At 38.1% G+C, this 20,284-nt stretch overlaps 1 protein-coding gene across 3 annotated transcripts in view; it reads left to right on the top strand.

The window, feature by feature from the left end:
- Window positions 1-20,284, top strand: part of Mgat4c (MGAT4 family member C) — a 209,026-nt gene that overhangs the window by 150,799 nt on the left and 37,943 nt on the right. Inside the window, exon 1 of one of the 3 annotated variants that reach the window (XM_032911864.1) lies at window positions 17,027-17,412. The exons of the other annotated variants lie outside the window; for them this stretch is intronic. The gene's annotated coding sequence lies outside the window, so the exon portion shown is untranslated. Of the gene's footprint in view, window positions 1-17,026; window positions 17,413-20,284 lie in introns of those variants that run through there. 3 annotated transcript variants of the gene reach the window in all.

The following is a 20,284-nucleotide window of genomic DNA, read 5'->3' on the forward strand; positions in this document are numbered from 1 at the left end:
TTATTGTTCAGGATTGTTTTGGCTAACCTGGGTTTTTTTTTAATTCTTTGAGACTTGCAAGAGCAAGTGAATGGCCTATGAAAATATTTTGGAAGTTTTTGAGGGATTGACTTGAATCTTTAGATTGCTTTTGGTTTACTAATTCATTGAGAATGCTGGATAATGCATTTTCATTGTATATACACGCACAGTCTCCACTTACTCCTAACAGTGTGTTAATTTTATAGCCCATTATGTCCAATGTGTACTCAGTACATCCTTCAATGTGTCTCATTCCAGTAGAGCAGGGTTGGCATATGACGGGATACACTCTTAGGGTAAATTTTCTCACCCATTCTGAGCAGTTATCAATTGTCAATAGTTTCATCACGAGGGTTGTGACTTTGTGTCCACCTCATCATGCCGTGCTGAGATGTGTTCTACTTTCTTCTTGAACATCTCTTGTTCAAGAAGTTCTCTGTTCACAACTGCTTTGAGTTCGGGTGATCAGAAACTAAAAACTAATGTCATATGAACTATTAAAAATAATGGAATAAATATGAGATTTAAAATTAGTTACCTAATTTCAACCTAATAAACACTTTTTCTCCTATATATCACAGACTTTCAAACTAAAATCATTTTGATTATACTTATTTTCATTGTCCTCCAACGTCTCCATAGCAGTAAATAATGGCGGAGAAAATCATTACTCTTGCCTCACGCTGATTCGTGGGCAGAGCAGGCTTCTGCATATATTACCTGCAGTTTTTTCTTATCTTTCACTGTGGATGCTTTCTTAGTATTACCATATGTGCTTTCTTCATGGTGGATTGGTAAAATGGTTACAATAAAGTGTGTAAACCTCTGTTAACTTGCATTACAGAGAAATTATTTCTATTCACATCACCTGAATCTCATTGACCTTTCATATCTCTTCTCTAGAATAGTATGCAACTCAAATACTTAGAAAAATTGTTATTTAAATATACTATTTATAACCTTGATTATTATATAAATTATTTTAAAGACATTTCTCATACTGATAACATAAGCTTATTTTAACAATTAAATAAGTGAATTACCTTGCTTTTTTATAACACACTAGGAAACTAGCCTAATGAGAAAGCATATTACTTGTAATATATCTTTACTCCACAAATAAGACTTATTTTTCTCTCTATCTACTAGTTTTGCAAAAAATATACTTGTTATTTTTTTTAACAATGAATGTTTCAATAGGCAGAAAAATCTGGTTACCATGATTTATTGCCTAATTAATCCATGATTATTATAGTAAATGATAAGGAGTGTATGTTCTCTGCTTATCTTTGCAATGAGATAGAAACACAAGCCAGTAGAATGGTCCTTCAAGCATTTCCTATTGTATATGAAATAGAAATTACCTTATTACAAATGTTTAAGTCTTTTCTCTGATTTATTGAATATGAAAAATTTGTTGCCTAAGTGACTGTAAAGTTTCAACAGGAAATTCCTACAGCTGATAAACACTTACAGCCAAGTAGCTGAATACACAATTGCCTCACAAAAATAAGCAGCCCTCCAAATGTAGACATAACAGAGATGGAAAATCAGGGGAACTACCTACACAATTCCCTCAAATAATATAAACTCTCTTGGGTAACTCTACCCAAGCAATTGAAAGACTTGAATCATAAAAACTTCAAATCATTGATGTAAGAAATTGAAGAACATATCAGAAGATGGAAAGAACTCCCATGCTCATAGATTGGTAAGATTAATATAGTAAGAATGGCCATTTGAAACATCTAATGATCCAATGGAATCATCATCAAATTCTAACACAGTTCTTCACAGACCTTAAAATGATAATTCCAAGATACTATTGAAAACACAAGGCTCTAAGAAATACTATAGAAAAATGAGATTTCATAAAACCGAAAAGCTTCTGTAAGGTAAAGGACACTGTCATCAGGTCAAAAGGGAACCTACACATTGAGAAAAGATCTTTACCAATCCTATATCCAGTAGGAGACTAATAATATTCAATATATACAAAGTATTCAAAAAGTTAGACTCCAGAGAAACAAGTAAACTTGTTTAAAAAATGAGCAGTTAAACAAGCAATTCTCAACTGAAGACTTTCAAATGGCCGAGGGGCACCTAAAGAAATGTTCAACATACATTTGCATCAGGGAAATGCAAATCAAAGCAACCTTTAGATTCTGCCTCACACCAGTCAGAATGGCTAAGATCAAAAACTCAGATGACAGCAAGGATGTGGAGAAAGAACACTCTACCTTTGCTGGTGGGATTGCAAGCTGGTAAACCACTCTGGAAAAGAGTCTGGAGGTTTCTTAGAAAATTGGACATAGTAATATCTGAGGACCCAGCTATACCACTCCTGGGGATGTTTCCAAAAGATGCTCCAACATATAACACAGACACATGCTTCACTCTGTTCATAGCAGCCTTATTTATAATAGCTAAAGCTAGAAAGAACCCAGATGTCTCTCAACAGAGGAATGGATACAGAAAATGGGGTAAATTTCATAACGGAATCCTACTTAGTTACTAAAAACAATGAGTTCATGAAATTCTTAGGCAAATGGATGGAACTAGAAAATATCATCCTGAGTGAGGTAACCCAATCACAAAAAATGACACACAGTATGTACTCACCGATAAGTGGATCTTAGCCCAAAATCTCAGATTACCCAAGATACAGTCAACAGACCACATGAAGCTAAAGAAGAAGAATGATCAAAGTGCAGATGCTTCAGTCCTTCTTAGAAGAGGGAACAAAAATATTCATAGGAAGAGATATGGAGACAAAGTTTGGAACAGAGAACAAAGGAAAGGCCATCCAGAGACTGTCCCACCTGGGGATCCAGCCCACATACATACAGCCACCAAACCCAGACACTATTGTAGATGTCAAGAAAGGCATGGTGAGAGGAGCCTGATATAGCTGACTCCTGAGAGGCTTTGCCAGAGCATGACAAATATAAATGGGGATGCTCTCAGCGAACCACTGAACTGAGAACAGGGTCCCCGATGGAAGAGGTAAAGAAAGGATTGAAGAAGATGAAAAGATTTGCAACCCCATCAGAGCAACAATACCAACAAACCAGATTTCCCAGGGACTAAACCACTATCCAAAGAGTACACATGGGCAAACCCATAGCTTCAACTGCATAAGTAGCAGAGAATGTCCTTGTTGGGCATCAATGGGAGAAGAATCCCTCGGTCCTACAAAGGCTCAATGCCTCAATGTAGGGAAATATCAGGGCAGGGAGGCAGGAAGGGGTGGGGGTGTGTGTGGGAACACCCTCATAGAAGTAGGGGGAGGATGGATGGGATAGAGGGTTTATGGACATCAAACCAGGAAAGGGGATAACATCTGAAATGTAAATACAAAATATCCAATAAAAAAGTGGGGAAAAGAGGAATGCAAATTAATCCATATTTTATTACCTTGTACAAAGCTCAAGTTCAGCTAGATCAAGGACCTCCACATCAAACCAGATACACTGAAACTAACAGAAGAGAAAGTGGAGAAGAGCCTCACACACATGGGTACATGGGAAAATTTCCTGAACAGAATACCAATGCTTTATGCTCTAAGATCTACAGTTGACAAATGGCACCTTATAAAATTGCAAAACTTCTGTAAGGCAAAGGACACTGTCAATAGGACAAATCAGTAACCAAGGTACTGAGAAAAGATCTTTATCAGTCCTATATCAGATAGAGGGCTAATATCTAATATATACAAAGAACTCAAGAAGTCAGAATCCAGAGAATCAAATAACCCTATTAAACAATCGTGTTCAGAGCTAAACAAAGAATTCTCAACTGAGCAATATCGAATGGTTGAGAAGTACCTAAAGAAATGTTCCACATCCTTAGTCATCAGGGAAAGACAAACCAAAACAACCCTGAGATTGAACCTCACACCAGTCAGAATGGCTAAGATCAAATTAATCCATACTCATAACCAAGCAAAAAACTCAACATCAAATGAATCAAAACATGAACATAAAACGAGATACATACAACCTGACAGAGTATAAAACACGCATATTCTTGAACCCTTTGGCTCAGAAAGAGACTTTCTGAAGAGAAAGTACCCTTAGCAGAGTCAATAAGATCAACAACGAATAAAGGGGATCTCATGAAAATGAGAAGCTTCAGGAAAAATAAAAAAAAGACAAAACCACCGATGTTCAGATAAAGCAGTAGCCTACACAATGGGGAAGACTTGTTGTTGTTGCTGTTGTTGTTGCTGCTGTTGCTGTTGCTTTTTAAAATATTTTTTGTTTATTTTTTCCATTTTTAATTGGGTATTTCTTATTTATATTTCAAATATTATTCCCTTTCCTAGTTTCCTGTCCATCATCCCCCTAGTTCCTCCCCTTCCCCTTCTATAAGGATGTTCCCCTCCCCATCCACCACCCCTCACCACTACCTCACTGACAATCCCCTATACTGGGTGTCTAACTTTGGCAGGACCAAGGGCTTCTCCTTCAATTGGTGCCCAGCAAGGCCCTCCTTTGCTACCTATGCAGTTGGAGCACAGAGTCAGACTTTGGGTAAAGTCCCTGGGAGCTCTGGTTGCTTGGTATTGTTGTTTTAGGGCGTTCTAAGACCCTTCAGCTCTTTTAATCCTTTCTCTAATTCCTCCAGTGGGGGTCCCATTCTCAGTTCAGTGGTTTGTTGCTAGTATTTGCCTCTGTATTTGACATGTTCTGGCTGTGTCTCTCAGGAGAGATCTGAATCCAGTTCCTGTCAGCATGTACTTCTTAGCTTCGTCAATCTTATCTAGTTTTGGTGGCTGTGTATGTATGGGCCACATGTGGGGCAGGCTCTGAATGGCTGTTCCTTCAGTCTCAGCCTTTTTTTTTTTTAATAAACTCCACATCCTTCAAAGGGCTAATATCCAAATTTATAAAGGGCTTAAATTAGATATCAAAAAGTAACCTAATACAGTAGACACTTCCAAAACTATACACATATATGTAGTTGACCTAAACAAAGTTGCCAAATAGTATAGGAGACTGTTCCATCTGGCCATCTCTTGTCACCAAACAAAACTTCCAGTACTGGAACTGGGTTGCATATAATTGACTTGTGGGCCTAAGGTATCCTTGGGCCACATATTGCAGGGTGCTCTCCCTAAACTGACAGCAGGCTCCATTGCTCAAAATAACATCTATGTAACCCATTGAACATGGAGAAGTCAGGCTGGCACCTATATAGTGCCTTCCTCTCTAAATCCTAATGTCTTTGGGACAAGAAGTTACTCTGCTTGCTACCAAAAGAGAAAGACAAACACAAATTCAGCAATCAAAACATAAATGTTTTGATGTACAGTGTTGTCCTGCCTGCAAGATATGCTATAGCAATGGTGGCACAATTATTCTAGAAGTGACCAACTGGTCACTGATTTGACTTTGTGGCCCAGGCCACAAGATGGAACTGATACCCAATAGTGACTGAGTGACCAATAAGCATAAACTAGATAACCAATGGACATAGGGTAAATTAAACAAAATTTCTCTAAATTTAATTACTTAATTAAAAATAGCGATGCAATGAATCCTAATTATTTTCTGCCATGCTCTAAAATCAGTCACTTTTTCAACCAGCACAAGAGAATATGTTACAACAGTTGGGAACAAATACAGAGACTTGTAGGCAGGCATTAACCTGAGATTGAGAGACTTTCGAACACTCATCTTTATTTTCGAATTCTCCATCAAATCCTTCTCCTTTGCGCTCAGGGAACCCTGTGGAAAAGGAGGCAGAAAAAGTATAGGAGCCAGAGAGATAGGTAGACACCAAGAAAAGTGAGGTTCTCTAAATCATATGAACTCAGAGACTGATGTAGCATGCACCAAACCTGCAGGTTTCTGCATGAAATCCTCAGAGTATATATTAGTAAATCAAATTTAATGCTTTTATGGGATTCCTGAGTGGGTAAATGAGTAGATATCTTGTTTGTGTGCCTTCTCTTGGGCTCTTTTCTTTCTATGGGTTTTTCTGTCCAACTTCAATGTGATAATTTTTATGTTATTTTATTTTAATTTTGTTATATTTTATTATTACCTCTTAGAAGCCCATTATTCTCTAATGAGACATAGAAAGAGAGTGTATCCTAATGGGAGGGGTAGTTAGAAGGAATTCCGTGGAGTACAAGGAAAGGAAACCATAATTAGGATAGATTATGTGAGTTAAATAATCTACTTTAATTAAAAAAAGGAAAAATGTGTTGCTTATTTTGTACAGTAACCAAAAATGAAATTTAAAAAATCATAATGAGACCCATGTAATTGTTAAAAGCTGGAGTTCATTACTAGAGTTTAAGGTAATTCATGTAAATTACTACGACATGAAGTACTGCTTTTCCATTACAGAAAATGAGTACATTGTTCTGGGTTAAACAAATAACCAATTAATTGATGCCTAAACACTACAATAAAAGTGAGGAAGTATGGAGAGAGATTAAACAAAGAGAGATAGATAAAGGGAGACAAAGAGAGAAAGAGAGAGAAAGAGAGGAAGGCAGGGAAGGAGGGAGGAAGAAAGGGAGGGTGGGATGGTTTGTATCTGCTTGGCCCAGAGAGTGGCGCTATTAGAAGGAGTAGCCTTGTGGGAATAGACTTTGTCACTGTGGGCATGGACTTTAGTACCCTAGTCCTCCTCCCTAGGAGTGAGTATTCTGCTAGCAGCCAACCACCTGACTGAGCACGGGGACCCCAATGGAGGAGTTAGAGGAAGCACTGAAGGAGCTGAAAGGGATTGCAACTTCAAAGGAAGAAAACAATATCAGCTAACCAGACCCACCAGAGCTCCCAAGGACTAAACCACCAACCAGCTGCATGGACTGTAGCAGAGAATGGACTTATCTGGCATCAATGGGAGAGAAGGCCCTTGGTCCTGTGAAGGCTTGGTGCCCCAGTGTAGGGGAATTCTAGTGTGGAGAAGTAGGAGTAGCTGTGTGGGTAGGGTGGGGGAGTAGCCTCATAGAAGCATGGGAGAGGGGATGGGTTAGGGGGATTGGGAAGGGATATAACATTTAAAGTGTAAATAAACAAAATAACCAATTTCAAAAAAAAAAAAAAAAAAAAAAGGAGCTACCTTGGTCATGTGTCTGTTCACAGCAATAAAACCACTACGATAAAATTGGTACCAAGTACTCTGGGGTATTGCTGTGGTAGGCTTAACCCTGATTTTATTTGGAAGAATATGGATTTGGGGACTTTGGTATAGGAAAACCATGGAATGTTTTAAGTGGGGCTTAATGAGCCATTCTAGTAGGAATATGGAAGACTTTGTTGTTGTGATTTGAACTGTGCAGTCCTAGTCCAAGAGGTTTCAGTGGAGAAGAACTTCACTATGTGACTGTTTTTTGTAGTATTTTGGTGAAGAATGTGGCTGCTTTTTGCTCTTGGCTGAAGAGTCTGCCTGAAGCTAAGGTGGAGAAACTGATTAATTGCATTGACAAAGAAAGTCTCAGAAACGCCCATCATAGACATTTTTCTCAGGTTAAGTCACAAGAAGATCATTTTAAACAAGCATAGCAAGCTTAGAAGGGAAAAATATAAAATATATGGTTGTGGTATTAAAGGGGCTCCAGGAAGTGAAATGGAGGTGAATCCTGTGTTCAAGGATATTAAATTGAATTGGTGAAGTAGTGGTGACTTTGTGGTAAGATCCTAGGTCTAGACATTGCAGAACAAACCTTTAATCCCAGGAGTCAAAGCCAAGCAGATCTCTGAATTCAAGGAAAGCCTTGAACAAGCAGGTGCTAGGTGAAGAATAGCTTAAATCCATGCGTGGTGGTACAGGCCTCTAATTCCAGCATTACAGGAGACAGGCATGCAGATCTCTTGAGTTCAATGTCAATCGACAGACCAAGTTCCAGAACAGCCAAGCTTAAGCAGTGAAGGAATTGCAAAACAAACCTGGTGATAATATAATAGAAAAAGGGACAGCAGAACTCAACAGCTTTGGACATGTGGCTGTGACTTTAGAGTCAAGAATAGAAGTTTCTACTGCAATAGTTGATGCTGGTTAGATGGAGCTAAGAAATTAGTGGTGATTAAGAAGAGGCCAGCGTCACTGAGGTGAAATCTGGGAAGTGTTTTCTGAGAGCACAAGGAAGCTGTGCTCCAGAGGTAGCTAGGGTTGCACCTCATGCTGCAGCTGAACTTGATGTTTAAGAATCAAACAGAAGGTACTAGTGTTGAAGGTATGAAGCAGTTATGGTGAGCAGCTGTAGCTTGGCACTGTAAGAGGCCAGGGAAGGTCATTGGTGAAGGTTAAGTCTTAGTTGCAGTTGACAACTAGGACTGAAGGGGTCATTCAAGGAAGTTGAGGCTTGTCACCATGAAGAGAGCCTATGAGAGGCTATTGATAAAGCCTAGGTGAAGCTGAAGGCCCCAGTGTATTGGAGATGCCAGTACCATGGGAGGATCACCAAGAACAGCAGCTGCAGTGGAGTAGAGTCAGCCAGAGCCTAGAGTACTACAGAGGACAGAGCTGGAGAAGTGATGCCAGCCTTTTGGAAAAGCCTAGAAGATAATGTGTGGATTCCAGACAAGAAGCTGTAGTGTTGAAGTTGCCTGGTAGACCCCAAGATGTTTGAGATGCCACGTCTGTGGTATTATGGCTGAGGAAAGATGCTAAAAAGGAGTGGAAACACCCCAGGACAAGAAAGTTTATTGCACTCACCAAAGATGAAAAGGATGTGGAGATCTGAAGACCACTTTAACATCAGACATGGAGATGCAAAGTTTGGGGTTTGCCCAGTTGGTTTCCTGTCTTGCTTTGGGAATTACAGTTAAATGATTGGATGAGTATCAGAAGAAACTTTGAACTTTGCACTTTTAACATCGTTCAGACTGTTGTGGACTATGGAGACTTTTGATGTTGAACTTAATGTATTTTGCATTATGCTATGTTTAGGTATTATCCTCATAGACTCATATGTTTGAACGAGCCTATGGGGGGGGTGTCCAGAGAGTGGGAAATAGTGGTTTGTATATGCTTGGCCCAGGGGTTGGCTCTATTAGAAGGTGTGGCACTATTGGAGTAGATGTGGCTTTGTTGGAGTAGATGTGTCACTGTGAGCATGGGCTTTAAGACCCTTATCCTAGCTGCCTAGAAGTCAGCATTTTGCTAACAGCCTTTATTTGAAACTGTAGTGTAGAACCCTCAGGTCCTCTTGAACCATGCCTGCAGGGATGCTGCCATGTTCCTACTTTGATGATAGTGGACTGAACCCCTGAAGCTGTAAGCCAGCCCTAATTAAATGTTGATTTAAATAAAATATCTAATTAAATAAAGATAAGACTTGCCTTGGTCATGGTCTGTTAACAGCAGTAAAACCCTAGATAAGAAATATAGGTTTCATAAAGATATTAATAACTAAATATCACCACACAAACATTTAATGTGCTAATTAAAGAACACTTTGATTTGCACTTTATATTTATTTATTTGTTGATTTTTTAAAATTTTATTTACTTTTTTTTTTTACAGTCCAGATGTTTCCCCATCCAGGTCTACCCTCTGACTGTTTCACATCCCACACCTCCTACTCCCACCCCACCCCCACTTGTTTCCACGAGGATATCCCCACTCCCACCTCCACTCCAGGAGACCTTTGTATTTTTGTTCCTCTTTTAATATTAATCTAATCAAAGGTTTATTTGGTATCTAAATAAGGAAGTGAGTCAATGTCAATTTAAATGTCCTCAGATTTTCTGTGTAATGTTCATCATTTAAGAGGTCCATAAAGATCATCCAAGTCAAAAATATATTTTGAATGACAATATATAGAATTCAAGTTTGTTAGTCCTGAAATATTCAATTAGTAGAAACGTGTTATAATAACCCAACTATTTGGCTATCTAGGAAGCAATCATTTTACATCTACTGTATTCTAAACACACAAAAATTCCAAGTCTGAAGCTTCAGATCCTAAAAGTACAGCCACTGGAAAAACAGACTCAAAAGACTTACAGGAGGTGAAATGAACGCTCTAACTTTAAACCTAAAATGAGATTTAAATAATCCTATCAAAGTCCTAGATAGTCTTGAAGAGATGACAGATGATTGGGATCTTATCCAGGAAAACAGATTATAGGTTAAAGGGCTCAGAATCCTGAAGTATATTAACTGCATTTGAAAAATAGCAGTTGATCACTGTGGCTGCCATGGAGAAAGGTCAATTAGAATAGACTGTATCTCTGAGAAACCTGTTCAATCAAATTGAGAATGGGAGAATTTATGTGGTCTGATTTTTGAAAACCCAATGAGATCAGCATCAAAAATGATTTAACTAGGAATGCCTTCTAGTATATTGTTCGGTTAGTGGAGTCACAGAGTTCACTAACCTAATAGAAGATGGACAGACTGGAAGGAAAAGAAAGGTACATTTTGTATAAACAGAAGCATTGCCTAGTGGCTGGAAGCTTAATGCAGATAGTCGAGCTGTCAAAAGTTGATAGCGAAATATAAGGTGGATTTTGGTATCATCATGAACGCTGTCATATCACAAAGAATAATCCAGATGTTGTTCACTTGTTCCAAACTCAGGCCAAGACAAAAGGTAAACAAGATGTCATTTACCCTGTACTCTTCTTCATTCCAAATCTAAAAAAAAGGGTTACAAAGTTTGAAGACTCCAATTGCCATATTGAATCGGAGAAAAAAATAATCTCACAAGAATATGATGATGTCACATTAGCACACATAGTGAATTTTAACTCTCCCCATTCATGAGAACCCTGTGTACTTCTACTACAAATATTATATGCACCTGCATTAGAGGAAAGTTTAGCTGTTTCTTACAGGCAGGTGTAGCTCTCCTGAATAGCTTAACTGTATTATTCTCCAAATATTAGTAAGATTCTGTATCTACATACACAGTACAAGCACAGTGAATCTGTTCTCCTTACATTTAGTAGATCATGGGTTTGCATTATTTTTATGCATATACCATATTCTTCCAACTAGTTGGTTCTGTGAAGCCAAAACATTAATCATAGCACAGAAGATATTTTAGTAACAGGTGATTTCTAAATCAGTAATTTCTATGTGTCAAAACAGTAGCTATACTTTGAATAAGGAATCACTCCTACCCAGGCATTGGTGATGATTATCATATCAGAGAATGCTAGTAGGCACAGATAAAAATGAAAAAAAAATCTTTTAATAGCAACTTAATGGATGCCTACCTCTTGTCAACAGGGAATAAACACTAAGGATACAATATTAAGCCCAAATAAACAAAGTGCTATTTACTACCAGGTAGGGAGAAAGGTATTAAATAATTACATATACTTAAAAATGAGAAGAGAATACTAACAAAAAAGAAAATCAGGACAGAGAGGGAGGGAGGGGAGAGAGAGAGAGAGAGAGAGAGAGAGAGAGAGAGAGAGAGAGAGAGAGAGAGAGAGAGAGAGAGAGAGAGAGAGAGACCAGCAGTCCTGCAGTGAAGGAAAATACCCTTTCAATATCACATTTTTCCTGATTGTGTACTATGGTGTGTCCTGAGCAATTTGGGTCCTAAACCTCTTGCTAGAGACAGTAAGGGAATGAAGAAAGGACAGTCACACAGACTCACATAAGAAAGCTGTGATTAGGTGGGATTCTCTGACCACTACCATAGCAACCTGTAACCTTAGTATGTTTTAGTACAGTAAAGGGAGGAAGGGTTTAGCTAGTCTTTGTTGGTGAACAGTATGAGTCTGTGTAAACCCAGAGGGTGAATCCACAGTTGCAAGTAACTAAACATACTGATGAATCATTCATAAACGTGGACTCCCTAGGAATGCTTTGAAAGCTTCATCCGTCAATCCTCATGAGCCTGGACAATATGCATAACAGCTTTGCCTATTCCTCATGAGTAAAAGCCATTGAGTCCTTGACCGGCCATATTCACACCTAAGTTAAAACACACGTTCACTCACTATTTCATTCACATAGGGCTTCCTCCACTCCCTAAACATCCCCTTTCTTATTTATCGGGTGTTCTTGATGAACCTTCACACTTAGTTCAAGGGTGCTTGCAACTGGACCGTAATAAGAATAAGAAGGAGAAATCTAGCAACGACCATGTCCTACCAAAACAAAGACCCATTTGATCACTGCTTCCTCTGATACCTACAGAACTAAGCACTTTTCTCCACACAAGTTTTCAGCTACACGCAGGAACAGCATGCATCTTTCTATGACTCTAGTTGATTCTGTGGATTATTTATACCCAGAAGAATCACACCCATGGTTAATCTGGCCTTTCATTACTGTTGTTGTTAATTTATGGATCAGCTAATTCATGTTTATAAATCATAACATTTTAGAATATAGACACATTCCATTGTGGAATGGCTACATCAAGTTAAATAATGCATGTATTAACTTAAATGTTTATGTTCTTATTCTCTTAGAAATAGAGGGAGTTGTTGCTATAGCAACCACTATTTAATAAATTTCTTGAAATTATCCCTCAAGTCCAACTAATATCTCATATCCTTTGCTGAACATCTCCTCTAACTTACAGTCCCATGTCACTTCCTGATAACTTGGTTCTTATTGGATGCTTCATACAAATGAAATCATTGCACTTATCTTTTAAGAAATAATTCATTCATTCATGGATGACTTTCAGGTCATGGTGGTTGGATAGAGATCATACATTTTTTTATTGTGATTATTACTCTGTTATTTTCCTAAGGTGTTTCAATGACAAAAATGTTAGTATATTTATTACCTAAAAATAATGTCTATCAATATCTTATATATAATTTTTAAATTTTAGTTTTCTTGGATATTTTATGTATTTACATTTACATTTGGATATTTATGTATGTTATTGCCATTTCCTCCTGCCCCATACCCCCTCCACCTTCCCCTTCTTTGAGGTTGCTCCCACTCGCACGCACCCACTCCCAGCTCAACGCCCTGATATTCCTTACATTGGGGAAAGGATCCTTCACAGGACCAAGGGCTTTTCCTTCTGTTGATGCTGGATAACGACATCCTCTTCTCCATATGTGACTAGAGTCATGAGTCCCTCCATGTGTACATGGTTGGTAGTTTAGTCTCTGGGACCTCTGGTGGGGTCTGGTTGGTTGATATTGCTGTTCTTCCTATGATGTTGCAAACCCCTTCAGCTCTTTCAGTCTTTTCTCTAACTCCTCCATTGGTGTCCCCTTGTTCAGTCAAAAGGTTAGTTGCAAGCATCCTCATCTATATCAGTAGGGCTCTCCCAGAACGTCTCAGGGGACACCCGTATCTGGCTCCTGTCAGCAAGCACTTCTTGGCATCAGTAAGAGGAACTGGTTTTGGTGTCAGCATATAGGAGGGATTCCTAGGTGGGGCAGTCTCTGGATGACCTTTTCTTCATTCTCTGCTCTACTCATTCTCCCTGTATTTTCTCCAGTGAGTATTTTGTTCTACCTTCTAAGAGGAATGAAGCATTCACATTTTGGTATCCTTCTTGAGTTGCACATGACCTGTGAATTTTTTCTTATGTATTTCAAGCTTTGGAGCTAATATCCACTTATCAGCGAGTGCATACCATATGCGTTCTTTTGTGACTGGGTTACCTCACTCAGGATGATATTTTCTAGTTCATTCCATTTGCCTAAGAATTTCATGTTGCCATTGTTTTTAATAGCTGAGTAGTACTCCATTGTGTAAATGTGCCACATTTTCTGTATCCATTCCTCTGTTGAAGGACATCTGGGTTCTTTCCAGCTTCTGGCCATTATAAGTAATGCTGCTATGAACATACTGGAGGATGTGTCCTTGTTTCATGTTGGAGCATCTTTTGGGAGTATTCCCAGGAGTGGTATAGCTGGGTCCTCAGGTAGTACTATGTCCAATTTTCTCAGGAATCACCAGACTGATTTCCAGAGTGGTTGTACCAACTTGCATTACCACTAACAATGGAGGAGCATTCCTAGTTCTTCACATCCTTACCAGCATCTACTGTCATTCGGACTGGTGTGAGATGGTATCTTAGGGTTGCTTTGATTTGCATTTCCCTGATGACTAAGGTTGTTCAACATTGTTTTAGGTGTTCTGTCATTCGGTATTCCTCAGTCAAAAATTCTTTGTTTAGTTCTATATCCCATTTTTTAATTGGATTATTTGATTCTCTGTAGTCTATCCTCTTGAGTTCTTTGTATATGGTAGATATTATCTCTCTATTGGATGTAGGATTGGTAAAGATCTTTTCCCAATCTGTTGGTTGCTGTTTTGTCTTATTGACACTGCCCTTTGCTTTACAGAAGCTTTACAATTTTATGAGGTCCCATTTGTCAATTCTTGATCTTAGAGCATAAACCATTGGTGTTCTGCTCAGGAAATTTTCACCTGTGCCTATGTGTTCAAGGCTGGAAAGAAGGCTCAGCCATTAAAGGCTAGGCACACAACCCAAAATATCAGGGATCATACCCTTACCTTTCCTTTAACCATCTATTCACAGATAGATATATAGGGCGATTGTCTCTGAGCTATTATGTGCCAATGAATATAGGATGGAAAATACCTCTTCAGTTAACTCATGCTTTTAGTTAATTATTTTATTTATTTACATCCTCAATACTGCCACCCATATGTTCTTCTCTCTCAGAGTTCTTTGCCCCATCCTCTTTACCTCTGAGACAGTGCCCTCCCAGGTATCTCCCACCCTGGGGCATCAAGGCTCGACAGGATTAGGCACATCCTTTTTCACTGAGGCCAGACAAGACAGCCTTCTGCTATATATGTGCCTGGGGCCTTATACCAGCCCATGTATGTTCTTTAGTTCATTGTTCAGTCTCTGGTAGCTCCCAGAAGTCCAGGTTAGTTGACACTATTGGTCTTCCTGTGAAGTTGCCATCCTTTCAATTCCTTCAATTCTTTCCCTAACTCTTCCACTGGGGTCCTTCACCTTTGTCCATTCAGTGATTGTGGGTTTTTATATGGGTCTCAGTCAGCTGCTGGGTAAAGTCTCTCAGAGCATGCTAAGCTTCTGTCACATAACATCAGTAATAGTGTCATGCCCGCCATGGGATGGATCCCAAATTTGGCCAGTGATAGGTCAGTCATTCCTTTAGGCTCTGCTCAAATTTATCACTGCAATTCTTTTAGAAAAGAGTTATTTTGGGTCTAAAATTTTGTAGGTGGGTTGGTGTCCCCATCCTTTCACTGAGGTTCCTATCTGCCTACTGGAGGTAGTCTCTCAGGTTCCATATCCCCATTGTCGGCTATTGTGACTAAGGTCTAATGTTACCTATATTGAGTCCTAGGAACCTCCCCCATCCCAGGTCTCTCAGACTTCCTAGAGATTCCCTCTCCTTGGCAGCTGCATGTCTTCATTGACTCTCCTGGCCCTGTTGGCCCTGGGGGCCTCTCTCCTGTCTCTTCCCATAAGGAATCCTGTCACCCTATTCTCCTCCTCCTCCCTTATCCTACACATGTCCTTCCTCCCCCTGCCTCCCATGACTATTTGGTTCACCCTTCTAAGTTGCATTTAAACATCCTTCCTTGGGCCTTTCTTATTGTTTAACTTGTTTGAGTCTGTGGGGTACATTGTCAACACTGTATTTTTTGGCTAATATTCACTTCTCAGGGATATATCTTTTTTAGGGGTTATGTCACTCAAGATGATATTTTCTAGTTACATCCATTTGCCTGCAACATTCATGATGTCCTTGGTTTTTTTTTTTTTTTTTTCGGGGATGGGGACCGAGCCCAGGACCTTGCGCTTCCTAGGCAAGCGCTCTACCACTGAGCCAAATCCCCAACCCCGTCCTTGTTAAAAACTTGTTAAATAGCTGAATTGTATTCCATTGTGTAAATGAACCACATTTTCTATATCCACTCTTAGTTAGGTTGTGGAACACTGGAAAATTGAAAATAGTTTTACCTGAAGACCTAGCTATACTCCTCATGTACATATACCCAAAAGAAACCCCACCATACCCTAAGAACACATACTCCACTATGTTCATCGCACCCTTATCCATAAGAGCCAGAAGGTGGAAACAGCCCAGATGCCCCTTATCTAATTTCCCGAGATTGTAAATGCGTAATAAGATTACTGGATCATATGGCCACTGTATTTTGAAAATTATAGGAGCTTCCATATTGTTCTTCTTAGTAGTTATACTATTGACATTATTACCCACTTTACATTAGAATTCACTTTTCTCTACATCGTCTCTGACATATCATTTTATCATTTTTATGTGACTTTCCTAGTTGATGAGATGTAGTATTTTATAATAGATTTAATCTAAATTTCTCTGATGTTCAGCGATGTCAAGTATTCCCATATATATCTATTGGTAGTTTGTGTGTTATCTTAGAGAAGTATCAAGTCATGTCTTTTTTAATTTATATTTTAATTAGATTACTTTCTTTCAAGATGCTGATGATAAATTGTCTACAAACTCTTTCGACTCTTGACTTTTGTTTTCACCCGACTGCTTGTGAACATTACTGTATAGGAGTCGTTATATTTGGCCTAACTCAGTTTATATAATTTTTGTTTTGTTCTCTATGCTTCTGAAATTTTATATAAGAAATTGCTTTTAGAATCAATGTTATGGAGCTTCACAGTTTCTACTTTCAAAGAAGTTGGGTTTTAGAATCCTCTCTTATTTGGCATTTCTATGTATTAATCACAAGGAATTTAGGCTGGGTGTCACAGATAAGCCTGTACAGAAAACCCAACTTCAAGGGAATGGAAACTCTGCTCAATCAAATCACAAATTAATATCTCTCAATTGGAAGAGTTTGGTGACCATTAATTTGCCATTTATTCATATCTATACTACAGGGAATGGAACTCCAACATTGAGCCAGTGGATTTATTTACAAAATATAATGAAATAATATTCCAGTGATTGCAACTTCTTGTAAAGCTTTGCAAAAAAAAAAAGGGTGTATAACTACTCATCTCTTTTAAAAGTCATTTTAAACAACAGTAGACATTCACAAGTATAGACTGATAAAAGTTGGAAAGGAACTCTCTTCATTGTTCCCCAAAGATCTTTTACTTTGCTTGGCTGACTTTGCAACTGCAGTAAAGTGCAGCCAGACTCCAGTAAAAAGAAATAAAGTGAATACTTTGCTTCGTGATACCTTTGCTGTGGTTTGCATTTCACCGCCAGCTTATAGAGATGGAATCTATTACTCGGCAGACACTGCTTGCACAAATGAAAGATAAATTTTTCTTTTAGATAGGACAGATCACTGAGACTCATAAAATATTAATGATGAAAGCTCTGGGAATTAGATATGTCCCTGACCATAGGTTTCTCTTGACAGTGAGGCAAAGTCAGTTTAACCCATTTTTCTTCCTGTAAGATCCACATCAAGAATGATATGGAAGGAAAGGAATTCAAGATTTAAGAGTCTGATGAGCATAGATTTTTGAGAAAGGTAATCTTTCTCTCTTTCATTTTCTATCATGTTTTGTGTTTCTTATCGGCTGTAAATTCTGCGTAGTGATGTAGCATGGTCGATCTGATGCTTGAAGCACTTCAAGTGCTCAGCAGGGCAATTTTGGCGGAAGATTGCAGGAAGTACATATTTCTTAATGTAATATATATCAATAGACAACATTCATTTCATAGAAGGAATTTGTGTACTCCAAAATTATTATTCAACATTAAGTTTTATTAGTATCTATACGAAGTAATGAGTCTCATTATAGCATTTTCAAAAAATGTAGCATTTTACTTTTAACTAAATTGTCCCTAACTTACTGATTCCCTCTGTCACGACTACTGCCCATGTGATTTCTTCCTCCAACATAAATGTCCCTCTCCTGATTCCATGTCATACATATTTCTTTACTCAATTGGTCAGGTTTGAATATGTATGTAAATATACATATTTATTAATATATATATTAATAAACGACATCACTTCTCCGTGTTTAGTTTTCATGAATTGTTACCACCAGTTCAAAAACTATGACAAATTTACAATGCATGCTTTTTTATATTATCTCTGGTTTATAGAAGGCAATTATAATTATGAATTGTTTTTAACATATTTATGCATGTTTTACACAAAACATTTACATCACTAAGAAACTAAAATTAATAGGACAAATCTATTATGAAATTTTATTAAAATGTATATTATGAACAACTATTTGACTTGAGATAATGTGAGAATATGGAGGGTAACAAAGTCCACATCAAAATTCTTTATCAACTTATTGCTACAAAGATAGGACATAGTGCAGGTTTGGAAACTTCAGCTTTTAACTCTGGCAAACCTTGTCTCTGAGTACTGAGGTTTCAAGGGACCAATTACCTGATAGGATAAGTTTAAAGGTGAATGGATTCTGATGTCCAGAGGCTTGAAATACACTATAGACACAGCCCTCAAGGTGGGTTCTACTCTAAGGGTAGATCCAGTCCCAAGGTCACTATCTATAGGAGCTGAGGTTAAAAATATATCAAAGCACAGGTTCCTGGTCTGTTAAGGTGTCCAAGTTATTCAAGCAATCTCAATATTTAATGTAAAACTCACCAAAATATCAATGACAGTTTTAACAGGACAATAACTATAATTCTAAAATATTAAGGGACCATACAAGTTCATGGATAGACAAAGATTCCTGATCAATAAAAGCAAAGATGGAAGCCCTTCCCACCCTTGTCTATAATAACATAGACATCATAGTAGGGCACAAAAATGGATAGGCAAAACCGAAAAAAAGGATAGATAATCAAGGAATGGATCTATATATTTATAGCCACAGAATATGAGATTTTCTTCTCCCTTCCCCTCCTCTAACTTCCTTGTCTATCTATGGTGATTTGAATGAGAATATCTCCCATAAGCTCAGATGTTTGATACCTTGGTTGCTAGTACATAAAGCTCTTTGGGTAGCTCATCTTTAGGTAGGTATATCTTTAGGACATGTGGCCTTGCTAGAAGAAGTATGTCACTTGGGGGTGTGGTTTTGAGAGTCCAATAGCCTTTTACCATTCTCAGTGCACTCTGTCTCATGCTTGACATTCAAGATGTGAGCCCTAGGTTTCCTGTTCCTATTCTCATGCCTTTGCTCTATCATCATTGATTCTAAGTCTCTGGAACAATAAGCCTAAATTGTCTTGGTCATGATGTTTTATCATACCAATTAGAATAGTAACTAGGACATTCACCAAAATATTCCTTTCCCAGCTTCATGTCTCTTTTTATAAATCACACTAAGTTCTACATGTGTAAGAATGTAGGGCCATCCACTGGAACATGAGACTTGCATATATTCCTATAGCCTCAAAAAGTTATTCTCAGTTGGCAATGAACTGCCAATAGCTTCAGTATAAGGAATGTAACCTAGAGATCATCTATTGTATCCATGTCAGAATTTTGACAGCATGTTTTTTCCCTCCTTTTTCTATTGTTTGAGAAGTCAATTCATATACATATAAAGTATAATAATCAAATCTATCACTAATTCCATCCCCTGAAATTCTTCTCTTGTCCTCCTTGCCACATTTCTCTCCAACTTTCCAGAGGTTTTTAATCCCATGGCATTCACTTAGTGCTCTTTTAAAGTGCTTGGTTGTAGGGCCAGGACATGGGCCATCAAGAGTCATATCCATGAAGAAAACCTCAAGTAGCTTTATTTTATTTCTTTTAACATATGGAATAAGGCTAATTATTTTTCACCTATTTAACCCTATATTTGCTTTCAAGTATGTCACCTCTCATGTACAACCACATGATAACTTCCCTAAGTACATAGAATTATCACTCAACATGCCTTCATATACCATTAAAGGTTCTGAAAGTCGTGGATATTCAACATGTTTCCAGTTGTTGATATTCACACAAGTATGTAACCATAGACTTTTCCACCCATATCCCAGTTCCTGAATAACATCTAGAAGGCTAATTTATATAGGAATAAATGTCTAGGTTATAATCCTGGGCTTATTTCCTGATTATTTAATGACTTATATAACACATTTATTCTATTCTATGTCTGTCACCACGTTGTTAGTTACCCCCCCTTTTCATATGTCCAACTTTCTTAGAGCCCAGTTGTGAAATTCCTTCTTTCTTGATTCTTTCTCACAATTCCATCTCTCTCTTCTGGGTGTCCCACCTTCTATTTCCTGCCTGAGCTAATAGACCATCAGCTTTTTATTGACAGGTGGATGCTTCAACATGATGCATATGAGATTGTCCCTACAAAGAATAAATGGCCATATTCTATATGGTGATTATCAGATATTACTGTGAAAACGAGGTGCTAAAATGCATGTGTATGTGTGTGACTATGTTG

The sequence above is a fragment of the Rattus rattus genome, chromosome 1 (genome assembly GCF_011064425.1).
Source record: "Rattus rattus isolate New Zealand chromosome 1, Rrattus_CSIRO_v1, whole genome shotgun sequence".
Taxonomy (NCBI): domain Eukaryota; kingdom Metazoa; phylum Chordata; class Mammalia; order Rodentia; family Muridae; genus Rattus; species Rattus rattus.